Below are 12,115 nucleotides of genomic sequence, written 5' to 3'. Positions count from 1 at the left end.
GTTTTCGTTTCTTGCTCGCGCCTGTCTGCGTAAAAAAAACATGCAGCTTGATCGTTTAATGATAATCGTTCGCGTCCTGACCTGTACAATATAACGGCGCGCCAACTGTCGGTTTTGTTTGACCTATTTTTTTCATTTTCTATCGAAAATATGCTATCAAATTATGAGAAATCGATAGTGGAATAATATTTTATTTACTTTGTCGAGTTCAAAGAGGATTGACTGAAAAATCCTGGAAAATACTTGTTGCCACTGCATGAACTCATCCCTTAAGATTCAGTTGAAGCCAAAATTGAGCTAAGAAATAGTGAAATTTTTTAGAAAAGTGGCTACAAAGTTATCAATGTCTCCTTACTTGAAATCTCATTTTATTTCTTAAAAAAGAGTTTCTCTAAAAGCTTTCACACGCTGTTGGACAGATCTCGACCAGAGGAATCGAAATCTGCAAAGAAAATGTGGTCTAGCGCTGGAAATTTTGCAGAAAATGAAAACAATTTGAATTGTTGCAAATTTTAGAACAAATTTTACATAGATCAACTGCTTGTTGCAACCAACAATTCAAAAAAATTTCAATTGTCACCCTGTATCGATCCACTCAATTGAATATTTTGTTAAAAAATAAACAAGCACTTTAACTTTAATTATCTAACATGAAAAACAAATGAAACGCGCATCATTCGACGCTGAATAGTCTGCAGATTCTTCAAAGTTTAATAGTTCGCATACGACTCAGGCAAGATTTAAATCAGTTTGAGTTAACTTTTTACATTTTATCATATAAAGGGATTTAAATTTTTACTAAAACACATTGAAGCAATTCTTGAAGCGGTATTACTGGATTTCCAACCAATTATGTGATCAGCAAACAGCACGGAAAACTAAAAAAAATCGAAAATTTTGAAATAAAATATATTGCAACGTACTTTTTTAATGTAAAAAATAAAATAAATGTGTGTCACAAGTAATAGGAGCAGAGAATTTTATAATAAAAATAAATCAGAATATAGCCCAGCAATTTTGTTTAATTTTTAAAATAATTACAAGTGTCGCAGGTGGAAAACCGCTTTGAACGAAACACTAGGCACATTTCAAGATTAAGTAAAAAGTTTCCCACCGCTTCTACAACTTTTCATGTTTTCAAATTTGTTTACAAAAAATGTATCAGGCTGGTTGCGTGGCAGTATTTTTTTGGAACCTGAAGAACTACTGTCAACACGACTCTCAATAAAATCTTTATTATCTTTTTGTTTCATATTCTATACAATCTGGGTATTTTGAAGGAGCAAAATCTAACCTTTATTTTTATCTGTAATACAATGCTACGCAAAAAGTGGTGGACTGTTAGGGAAAGATGTTATTAGGCAGACAAGAAAGGATCAGATAACCTTTTGTGCAATATTGTGCAGCCTTTACACGTGAAATAGACGCAGTTAAATGATCCAGGGGCGCGCGTCACACTAGAAAGCACCTCAACGCAGGGTGCACGCAATCCAATATGACAAAGAGTGTCGCGTTCCATCCTCAATCTGCCGCTATACCTGCGATTTGATAACTACACTTCTATTTATTTATTTTTTCCCTCGTAGAAAAACGGTATCTATTTGTTGTGGAATAAAAGGATCAACCGGAGCAAAAATAAACCGCTAAATATTTCAGGGGATTATAACGCAAAAAAAGCAGTAAGTGTCCATAGATCTTGATAAAAGTTTGTTGTGAATGCAGTTGCCTCAACATTCCAACGTTGATCCTTCAAATACCTGATTATTGTCTATTTATCAGGGGTTCAAAGGTAATTATTATATGTTTTTATCAAATAAATGTTAACTGATTTAAAGTTTTTTAGGTTCCAAAATTGACCAATTGGAAGGTCGCAATAAGTAATCAGGGTTGAAATGTTCATATAAATCACCACAAAATATATCAATTTGATACTGTCAAAATGGGTTTGATTAATTAGAAAATAAACTTTTAAAAAATGGCGTTATCATTTTTCTGGTCGAAGGAATAGCTCCCGTAATTTATGGTTTATGAGGTTCACATCTCCATAAATTAAACAAATTTTAAACAAATTTAAAAACGCCATAAATTCCTGAAAGTGATAAAATTTTATTTAACTTTATATTTTTGGAATCTGCTCAGATATAGATTAAAGTGGAATGATGCAGGGCAACAATTGAAAATTATTTGAATTGTTGGATTTTATATCGATAAACAATTGGTTCAACAATTTGCAATAATGAAAAAGGACCTTCCTAAACTTAAAATTAAAATTTTGCCAATTTTCTCCAAAATTTAGAGTGCTTGAACATATTTTCTTGGCATATTCCGATTCCTCTCGTCGAGATCTGTCCAACGGTGTTTGCCACTTATTGGGGAAACTCTTGGTTTTGAAATTAAATCGGATTTCAAGTAAGGAGACAGCCATTACCATTTGAAAAGCACGCTAACTTTCCAGCCAATTTTCTCGAAAAATCACAGACCTTCTTAGGTCAATTTAGGCTTTAACTGAATCCTAAGGGACGAGTTTATGCATTGGCAACAAGCATTTTCCAGGATTTTCCAGTATCATTCCTCTTTAACCAAATGATATGGAGTTTTATTTTTGTGCTTATCACCATAAAATCAAGCATAATTTTGACTATTTAAGTTTTTCTTTAATTTGTAATACTACTTTTCCGGTAAATTGGGAAGAGGGCATTTTTTTTAAAAGGAGACTTTCGGAATTCCTTAACACCTGAAGCAAAATTTGTATACTCCTCCTTCAATTAATTTTTATTTTCAACACACATTCATTTTACTACAATTTTAAGTGCTTTCCAGGGCACAAAATAAGATGTGTCGATAACGGTTACTTTTATAAAATCTCGGTTGCGGGTCATCGTATACAATAGAACCCATTTTTCCCTTGAAATACTGCCGCTAGCGCCTGAAAATGAACGTCTGTCTGGAGGGCAGATGTTTTCCGAAAGGTTGCAACCGAATAAAAGACTCTCAAGGGGTGACAAACAGTATCCGCTCTCACGCCCGCGTCGCGTACTCGTCAAAGGTCTAACCTGTAGAAAGCAAGGTGCTCCGCTACAATTTGAACCGCTTGATTGCGCGTATTGTAGGCGCGCGGATCGCGCCTTTTTGCCAACTTTCCCAGCATAGGCGTGCTGCCCAGCTGTAGATTCAAGGTGATCGTTCAATTGTGACAACAAGTTTGTTGTTAACGGAAATAACACAGCTGTTGAACCCTTTAAAATTTGTTTTTCTAGCAATGGAAGTTGAATGTGGCCCGTACTTTAAATCGTGTTGTTTAGGGAATGGAGTGTGGGAATATCGGTGATTTTTTGTTCCGTAACATAAGCCAAATTCATTTTAAAAAAATTGGTCAATTAATTGACGAGGCAATAATTTATGCATAAATTATATGAATTTTAAAAATTAAATTATTTAGGAAAGCTTAATTTTTAACAATTAAATATTATTAATTTTTTCAGGTAGCAAATTTATAAATTTAAATTATTTTGATGGAGCGGCTACAAAATTTTTAAAGATTTGCAGTACGAGCAATAATATTACAACGAAACAAGCATCTCTTTCATACCTTACGTGCCCATAAGTAGGGGTTTTTATACAAAAATAAACATATATTTCATTTTTATCTTGCAAGAAACACAACAAATACCATAAAAAATTACAGCCACTAAAGGAAACCGCGTATTTACCACCCATGAAGTCCAGGTTTGTCCTTCAGCGTGGAACTTGGACGGCCTAGAAGCTAACAGCACTTTACTGTCACACACGTAAATTAAAAATTTATTTATATGTTTACAATCTGGGGTGCGTTCACGGAGCAAAAGGACCAGGTTTTCCTTTTCCCCTAGCTGATTTATGACACGATTTTATTTTGTTGGTTTTCCAATAGAAAATATAATTCTATACAAACGACGCAACCTCCTTTAGGCTAAACTTGGTCAATTTTTTCTGGTCGTGCTGTTGACAAAAGACAAACAATGTAGTTTTGTTCTCTTTTTATCGATAGCCATGCATGCAAAGATTGGAAACTTTGGTCTTCTCTTGTGGCGTCGTCAAGCAGCATTTTCAGAGAGAGGGTTGACGGAAGGTCGCGTTTTCAATTCAAATTCTTCCCTTTTTAATTATGAGGAGAGACGCGTGCCAACGGTAAATTTTTATAGAATTTTTATTGCCGTGGGAATTTCTGAGAAGGAGATTTTGATACCGCAAAAGCCCAGAAAATAATTATTGCTGCTAAAATGCACTAATAATTAATCCCTAAATTGAGCTGAAAATTTTTTTTAGAAGAGTGGTTGCTTTTGAATTGGTGAGAACCGTCTCCCTACTTGAAATTCTATTTTATTTCACAAAAAAGAATTTCCATCGGTAACAATAAGTGTCAGACACCATTGGATAGATAATCAAAGTGGTTTGAGCAACGATTGAAAATTGGCATCAATAAAAAAAATTGTTCCACAATTCGCAACAATAAAAAAGGACCTTTTGCTAGAGTTAAAAATCTATTTTTCAAAATTTCCAGCACTTGAGCGTATTTTCTTGGCAGATTTCGATTCCTCTCGCCGAGATCTGTGCAACAGCGTGTGAAATATTGTAAGGAAACTCTTTGTTGTGAAAAAAATAGGATTTCAAGTGAGGAGACAGTCCTCACCATTTGCAGCCACTTTTAAAAAACATGTACAATATGCTATTTGGGTCAATTTTGGCTTTCATGCATTTGCAACAAAAGCATTTTCCTGGATTTTCCACTATCAATCCTCTTTAAACACTCTAAAATTGAATAGTTTGATTAAATAAATGATTAAAAACTACTGATTTTGAAAAATTGTCTCTAGAATAATAAAATTTCTGATTGGAATCGTCTAAATGCGATCTAAAAGCTTCTTCTCTTTAAAAACACACATTCTACCAAAGACTGTTTAAAGCACCCAGCAACCTTTCTGAATATAATTTTGAAATATGAGACAGTTTATTTAATTACTAATTTTATAGTGAGTCAGTCATTGCAATAAAACATGAAAAGTACATAAGTACGCATTACATCACCCTATTTCGTTATTGCAACGCGGATAAAATTGTGATATTTTTACAATTCTTGTGAATCACGTTCACAGGATAAGCGTCATTTGATACAAATATTTACGTTTAGACTTTATACCACCCATGCAGGGGCCGGGTTGCGATCTGTGTTTGTTCTAACCTGCCAGAAGTCAATATAGCGTCGAAATTTAGAGTTGTTTAAATATTTGCCTATTTTGAAGCTGCGCAGTAAACTTGTGTGCATCTTAAGCATGCGTAGAATATTCAAATTGCTTCTTCATCTCACAGGGAGGCTGAAACTCATCACTGCGCATGCGTGACTGAAATTAAAACCTTCTGCGCAGTCGTAATTCCCACCGGGGGTCCAGGTTGCGATCTGTGTTAGATTCCGCCGGTCAGAAGTGAATAATGGCGTCGAAATAATGGAGGTCAATCCAGTTGGCCGATCAGAAGCTTCGAAAAAGAGGCGTGCCGACCTAATAATTTCTTTCCCGCGTATTTTGTTACATTTCCATCAGCCTGATGTGCCATCTAACTGTTGATTCGCCAATTACCGGGTTAATCAGTTGTTTGTAAAGAAATAACAACAAAAATATTCATTGTGCGGACCGGTATTTTCATGAGACATATTTTACAATTTCATTTTACGCGTTTGTAGCTTTCCCTGCGTACTATAACACACGTAGAGCGTAAATCCCGCCCCCATGTGACTTCAACAATACGTTTTTCTTTTACCGTTGTTGCAGGTGGTTGACAAAGAAAAGTTCCGTTGGACACGATCAGGGTGGCTTTCAGACAAAAAATTCTTTACATCCCTTCAAAAAACTACCCGATTTTAAAGAAAAAAATGTTTAACGGTACACAAGACTTACGACACTCTCAGCTTTTTCTTTCATTTGTTAAAAAAAATTCGGCTGACCTTTGAAGAGTAATATATATTAAGTATTGCTCCATCGGGCATGCTTGGCTTCTGGAGCATTAACTGAAGGTGCAGGTCGCGCACTGCTTTTTCCCCTTCTGGAGCGAGGACTGCTCGTGAACCGTGAAAAATTATTTACGGCCCTGGATGAGATAATAAAACGAGAGGGAAATCTCGCAGATGCTGGCCAACCCTTTCGGAAGAAGTTTCCCTTTCCTGTGAAACGCATCCTCACGTCAATGCGTTGACAGCTTTTTATTATTCTTAATTTACGATTCAGGCGACTCGATAGTCGACACACTGACGCCGCCGGCGCATTTCCGGCACTCGCCGCGCACTGGAAATGCAAATTAATCATGCATATTTACGCAAACAAGATACGACACTGGAATCGTTAAATTTTCTGGAGCTGGGTTTTATTTTTATTTCGAGGCGCGCAGTGATATGCAAAGAAGCCATAGGAAATTGGCTCGGTTTGTTTTGTAATCTCATTTATTTGGCCAATTGACACAGATAATTAAGGCTTCTGAATATCTGCACGCATTCGTTCAAACTAGAATTACGCTTAAAGTGGAATGATACAGGGCAACAATTGAAAATTATTTAAATTGTTGGATGCCTTAAACAATTGACCGATAAACAATTTGTTCAACAATTTGCAATACTAAAAAATGACCTTCCTACAATAAAAATTCAAATTTTGCCAATTTTCTCCAAAATTTCGAGTGCTTGAACATATTTTCTTGGCATATTCCGATTCCTCTCGTCGAGACCTGTCCAATTGTGTATGCCACTTATTGGGGAAACTCTTGCTTTTGAAATTAAATCGGATTTCAAGTAAGGAGACAGCCATTACCATTTAAAAAGCACGTTAACTTTCCAGCCAATTTTCACGAAAAATTACAGCGCTTGCTAGGTCAATTAAGGCTTTAACTGAATCCTAAGGGATGAGTTTATGCATTGGCAACAAGCAATTTCCAGGCTTTTCCAGTATCATTCCTCTTTAAATTTTTGGATGCCATAAACAATTGATCGATAAACAATTTGTTCAACAATTTGCAATAATAAAAAAGGACCTTCCTACAATAAAAATTCAAATTTTGCCAATTTTCTCATAAATGTACAGTGCTTGAAAATATTTTCTTGGAATATTCCGATCCCTCTCGTCGAGATCTGTCCAATTGTGTATGCCACTTATTGGGGAAACTCTTGGTTTTGAAATTAAATCGGATTTCAAGTAAGGAGACAGTCATTACCATTTGAAAAGCACGCTAATTTTCCAGCCAATTTTCTCAAAAAATTACAGCGCTTCTTAAGTCCATTTAGGCTTGAACTGAATCCTAAGGGACGAGTTTATTCATTGGCAACAAGCATTTTCCAGGCTTTTGCAGTATAATTCCTCTTTAAATAAAATATAATTTTAAGAAATGACTCAGCTTGAAGAAACATAATTTTTCTTTAATAAAAAATGGTTTAAAAAGATCCTTGCAAATTATTTAATATTTTTTCCGGAGAAAAAATGGGCAATTTTTATTTTATTGTTTTCAATTTTATTAATTGGCACGAAAAAAACGTTACAAGTCGAGCCAATTCATGACAAATTGTTGGTGCTCACTCAGCTGCTTCATTCGTAGTCTATATAAATTCAGTGTGCACAAAGATAATTACAATTAAATCAGTTGCATGACAACAATCATACCTTCTCTATTGTTCTTCGCTTAATTTTTGTCTCTCAGGTCTTTTTACTCACGCGAAACTTGGTTCCACAAAATCACAGTCTCGGTAATTGATTCGCCTTGATAAATAAGTTTTCAAAATATAAATAACTATATTTTTACAATTCACTTGATTTTGATTTTACTATAAGTTAAGAAAGTTTTAAAATATTGGAATTAAAAAAAATTAAGCCTCTCGTCAGCAACTTTAATTCAGGCCGTCAACTAATTTCTTAATCTTTTCTTTAATTTAGTATGGCATTTGATTTAATTTAAATATCAATTTTATTGCTAAGAAAATTGGAAAATTAAAGGCAAAGTTTTGCTTAAAAATTGTTAACCATTTTATTTGTTTAAAATATTGATCTTAATTCATTAGTAATTTAATTTCTCTCTCTAAAATTTGTGTTTAAGTCATAATTATATGCGATAAATAATTAAACAAAAACCCGTTGCAATTTTCAATTGAAAAATAAAAATACTTCTTAAATCTGTATACAGCCATATATATTAAAAAAACCTTGATTTTATCTTATAATATTGACCCGCAATAAATTTAAAAATTATTAATCCTAAAGGATGTTTGTGTCACACTTGGCAACTTTATTAGATATTAGACTTTTGATATCAATCTGCACCAAGAAGTGCAATCGGAGGAAAGAAAGAAAGTCTAACAATGCAACGTGCGAGACTTGAGAGAGGCGAATGACAGCATTATTTATTTCCTCTTATAATCCAAAAACCAAAGCGCGTCATCTGACGCGGCTTCGAGGGTCATCAACCGATCAAAGGACCACCTAGCCGGCGCTGACTTTATTTTTTTTTGTCCGCCTCGTCCTTGATTTATATATATTTCGTCCATTCAGCAACTTTTCTTAAAGCATGTAGCGGCTCCTCTTGTTTACTAACAAGTGGTGGTGGGTGGGTGGGAGGGTGGGTGCTGTTTGGGCGCCCGCACCCCGCACCCCCCACCCCACCCCCGCCGGCCACCCGGCTCGATCGATCTCGCGCGCGCGCCATCTTGGTACCCACCACCGGCCTTGGGGGTCGATATTGCCTGCCGCAACGGGGCTGTGCGCTGGCTCAGTCGGTGCTCGGCCACCGGACCGAGAGCAGCACTGGGCCACTGGACCAGCAAGCAGCGCCAGCCGCCGCACGCAACCTTTCGCAGGTACCGTCACACCCTGACAATCAATAATCTGCTCCACCTGATTTAATTTATTTGATTGATTTAAATGATTTGTTTTGAAGGGAAAGGGTTGGTGCCACGGGGGGAGAGTTGATTTGGGGTGAATATCGATCCGAATGCATTTCGGTGCATCTGGGCCACTGGTGCACCGGAGAATTTCTCGTGGGAAAATTAGAGATTGAACAATTCTACCACGGAATACCTTCTCAAAATGGAAAAATTTCCGGATTTTTCCAAATTAAAATATTTTTTTCTGGAATTTTCATGACGAATTGCCGAAAAGGCCATAAAGAAACAGATCGTTTCTAATATTTGACATCTAGAATAAAAATAACAGACAAATGATGATCAATTTTTAACGTGAGACTTTTTCATAAATTCATCAGCAGAGAGGAAAAGATAAATAACATCTGAAAACGCTAATAATCATTCTAAAAAACATCTGCAATTTTGAAGCGTTTTATATTTTTCCGAGTAAAATGTTGGCTATTATTTTGAAATATTGAGTTTTGGATGAATCACGTTTTATACCACAAGATGATGCATGCGGTTTTTTTTAATATTAAATTTAGCTGCTCTTGACACAAATATTAAATTCCCTGGACGTCAATGCAGTGTTGATATCCGCCACTCGTCAACAACCAACCTTCTTCTTTTAAGAAAAATTACCAGTTTACTTTTAATTTTATTCTATTATCTCTGACGCACTGATTTAAAATTTACTGCTGTTTTTTTTTTACCAAACCTTCGGGAATTCCGGCTGAAATTGACGATCTCATTCTGTCAGTAAAACATTAAAAGATAATTTTTTTTAAATTCATTTAAACTCTGAAATAAAATTTGGGAACAAGTTTTCTGGTCTGGAATTTGCTTATTGTAAGTAAAAAATGCGTTTGCGAGCACTACAGAGAGCGGCGCGAAAAGTACAAGTTGGTTATCCGGGTCCTCCCAAACGCCCGTTTTCATCAGTGGCTCGACTTCTCTTCGTCCTCACGCTTTTTAACTTTTTTTGTGACCTATTTTTCCTTAAATAATTACCTTCTCAATTTTTTTAGCTTTTGTCCATGTTTTGGTAATTTATTATGTTTTACGATGTAATATTTTATTAAAATATAGTAGCTGCGTTTATTTTTAATTTAATTTTAATTATTCTTAAATTAAATTGTTTTATTTTATTTTTCTATGTATCAATCTATTAGTGCAATTCAAAATCTTTTTTATTTTATAAATTGATCTTGCCAAATGTGGAATCATCGAATTTATCTTTGTATACCTAATAAATTTGTGTGTCCTTAGTGCAAAAATAGAAACGAAAAAAGAAATTTAAACTTGTATCACCTTCAAAAATAAGCACTGCATTAATACGCAATTGAAAATGCTTGGGTTACACTCCGCGGAAGGGATGACGACAGATGTATGACTTTTTCCTCCTACTTTTACAAGAAATGGCGTGATATATTCGATTTGACATTGAGATGTGCTCTCTTTGACACGTTACGCATCATTGTGGAGGAAAGCAAACGCGTCAAACTATTATTTAGCTACAATTAATGTAAAAATCTGTGCAATCAGATTGACAATATCTGTTAGCTCTGCAAACACGATCGGATTGAGCGAACCAACAATTATAAATTTGTAAAATCTTATCATAATTATTATTTGAGCTAATGAATCAGATTAAACGAAAGCATTTTAATTATCTGTTTTAATCAAAGCAAGAAAGAGGAAGCTTTCAAAGCGCTAACCGACTGTTTGCTTATCTTATCTCTTCATTTCCAACGGCGATGTGTCATTCCTTAACTTCCAGGTTGCATAATGTTGAGTCTTTTTCCTTAATCTGCTCTCTACTATTGATCTTTCTGCCCGCCGCGTTATTTCGAGAGTATATATTTGCTGATCTAAAAATATATCGCGCACTCCGCTCATCCTTTTATAGCCCAGGTGTACGTGTTGTCAAAAGGGGTTGAGCACAAGCAAACATCGCTTCCTCTCTGCTTTTACCCAAGATAACATTCACGCCAAATTACAAAATTTATCATCGCCGCACTCACACACTGATGGGGGTCACCGCAGGCTGTAACGGGAATCGGTGTAAATCAATTTAATACTTTCCAGCGGGGTCCAGATGTGCGATAAATTTAGTTCCCACTGCGCAGATCCAAGATGGCGTCTGAAGTGGGAAACAAAAAGCTCTCTTTGGATTGCCGTACGAGCGTCAAGAGTTTGTTTTTACGATCCAAAAGATAGAATTAGTACAATTAATGCAAATTGCGTCACAATATTGACCAAAACTTGCCTCTTTTCGCGCATTTTCACGTGCAACCGTTTTTCGCGCCATACTCAACCGGACGCCATAGCTGCGCGGCGCACGAATCTGGTCCCCGCTGATATTTTCAAATTTAATACAAATAAATCTATGAATTTTTTTTATTTCTGAAGTAACGTCTACAAGCAGGTCAAATTAATTAAAAAAATTGCAGAAATTTTTGGATGAATTTTAAAATAAATTTAAATCAGTTGGGGATGTTATTTTAAGATGATTTCATCCCTACTATTATTCATATTTTTATTTATCAATTTTTTAAAAATGGTATGTACGATTCTATTTTTTCCAACTTTGTCATCGCCAAATCTCGAGTTTGAGCCGTTAGAATCACAAAAACTGCACATCGTTGTCTCGTCTCAACCTCCCCTAGACAGCCGTTGGGTTTTGGGGGTGATCTGATCGCCCAAAAACTCAAATTTGCCTTTTAGCTTCCCACCAGAAATATAAATTATTACATTTTCACATCCTATGGTGGAATTTTGGGGTAGTTATTTAATTGAAATGTTGGATCAGTTTGTGTATAATAGTGGCAAAATTTTTATTGCTCTTCCAATGCACGGAGTGGAAGGGGTGGTAGTTGATGACCCTCAAAACCCTTCAGCTTTCTAGTAGGGGAGGTCGAGACGGTTTATTTTAAATATGAAAATTGATAAAAAAAAAATCGAGGGAAGAGAAATGATTGAAATTTGATCGCGATAAAAATCCATTTTCTGTAACTGCAACAAACTAATTTGAATGAGGAATTTCCCAAGAGCAAAATGGAACAGGCAAATTAAAAAAAAACAATTAGTTTAAAAAAATTACTTTTATTTTAATTTTGTATAATATTAAAATTATTTTTTTATCTAAACAATATTAAATTTATGCAAAATTGGTTGTTTAAATTTAAACAAATTTAAATTTTTGAA

At 35.2% G+C, this 12,115-nt stretch overlaps 2 protein-coding genes across 4 annotated transcripts in view; one reads left to right on the top strand and one right to left on the bottom strand.

Moving 5' to 3' along the window:
- The window catches only part of tun (tungus), a 153,715-nt gene that overhangs the window by 22,851 nt on the left and 118,749 nt on the right, over positions 1 to 12,115 (bottom strand). The gene's annotated exons all lie outside the window — the stretch shown is intronic.
- The window catches only part of LOC135947360 (BTB/POZ domain-containing protein 3-like), a 32,881-nt gene that overhangs the window by 2,673 nt on the left and 18,093 nt on the right, over positions 1 to 12,115 (top strand). For 2 of the 3 annotated variants that reach the window (XM_065496186.1, XM_065496184.1), the window contains exon 1: positions 8,741 to 8,863. The exons of the other annotated variant lie outside the window; for it this stretch is intronic. The gene's annotated coding sequence lies outside the window, so the exon portion shown is untranslated. Of the gene's footprint in view, positions 1 to 8,740; positions 8,864 to 12,115 lie in introns of those variants that run through there. 3 annotated transcript variants of the gene reach the window in all.

Source organism: Cloeon dipterum, chromosome X (assembly GCF_949628265.1).
Source record: "Cloeon dipterum chromosome X, ieCloDipt1.1, whole genome shotgun sequence".
NCBI lineage: Eukaryota > Metazoa > Arthropoda > Insecta > Ephemeroptera > Baetidae > Cloeon > Cloeon dipterum.
This window is presented reverse-complemented; position numbering and strand designations above follow the sequence as displayed.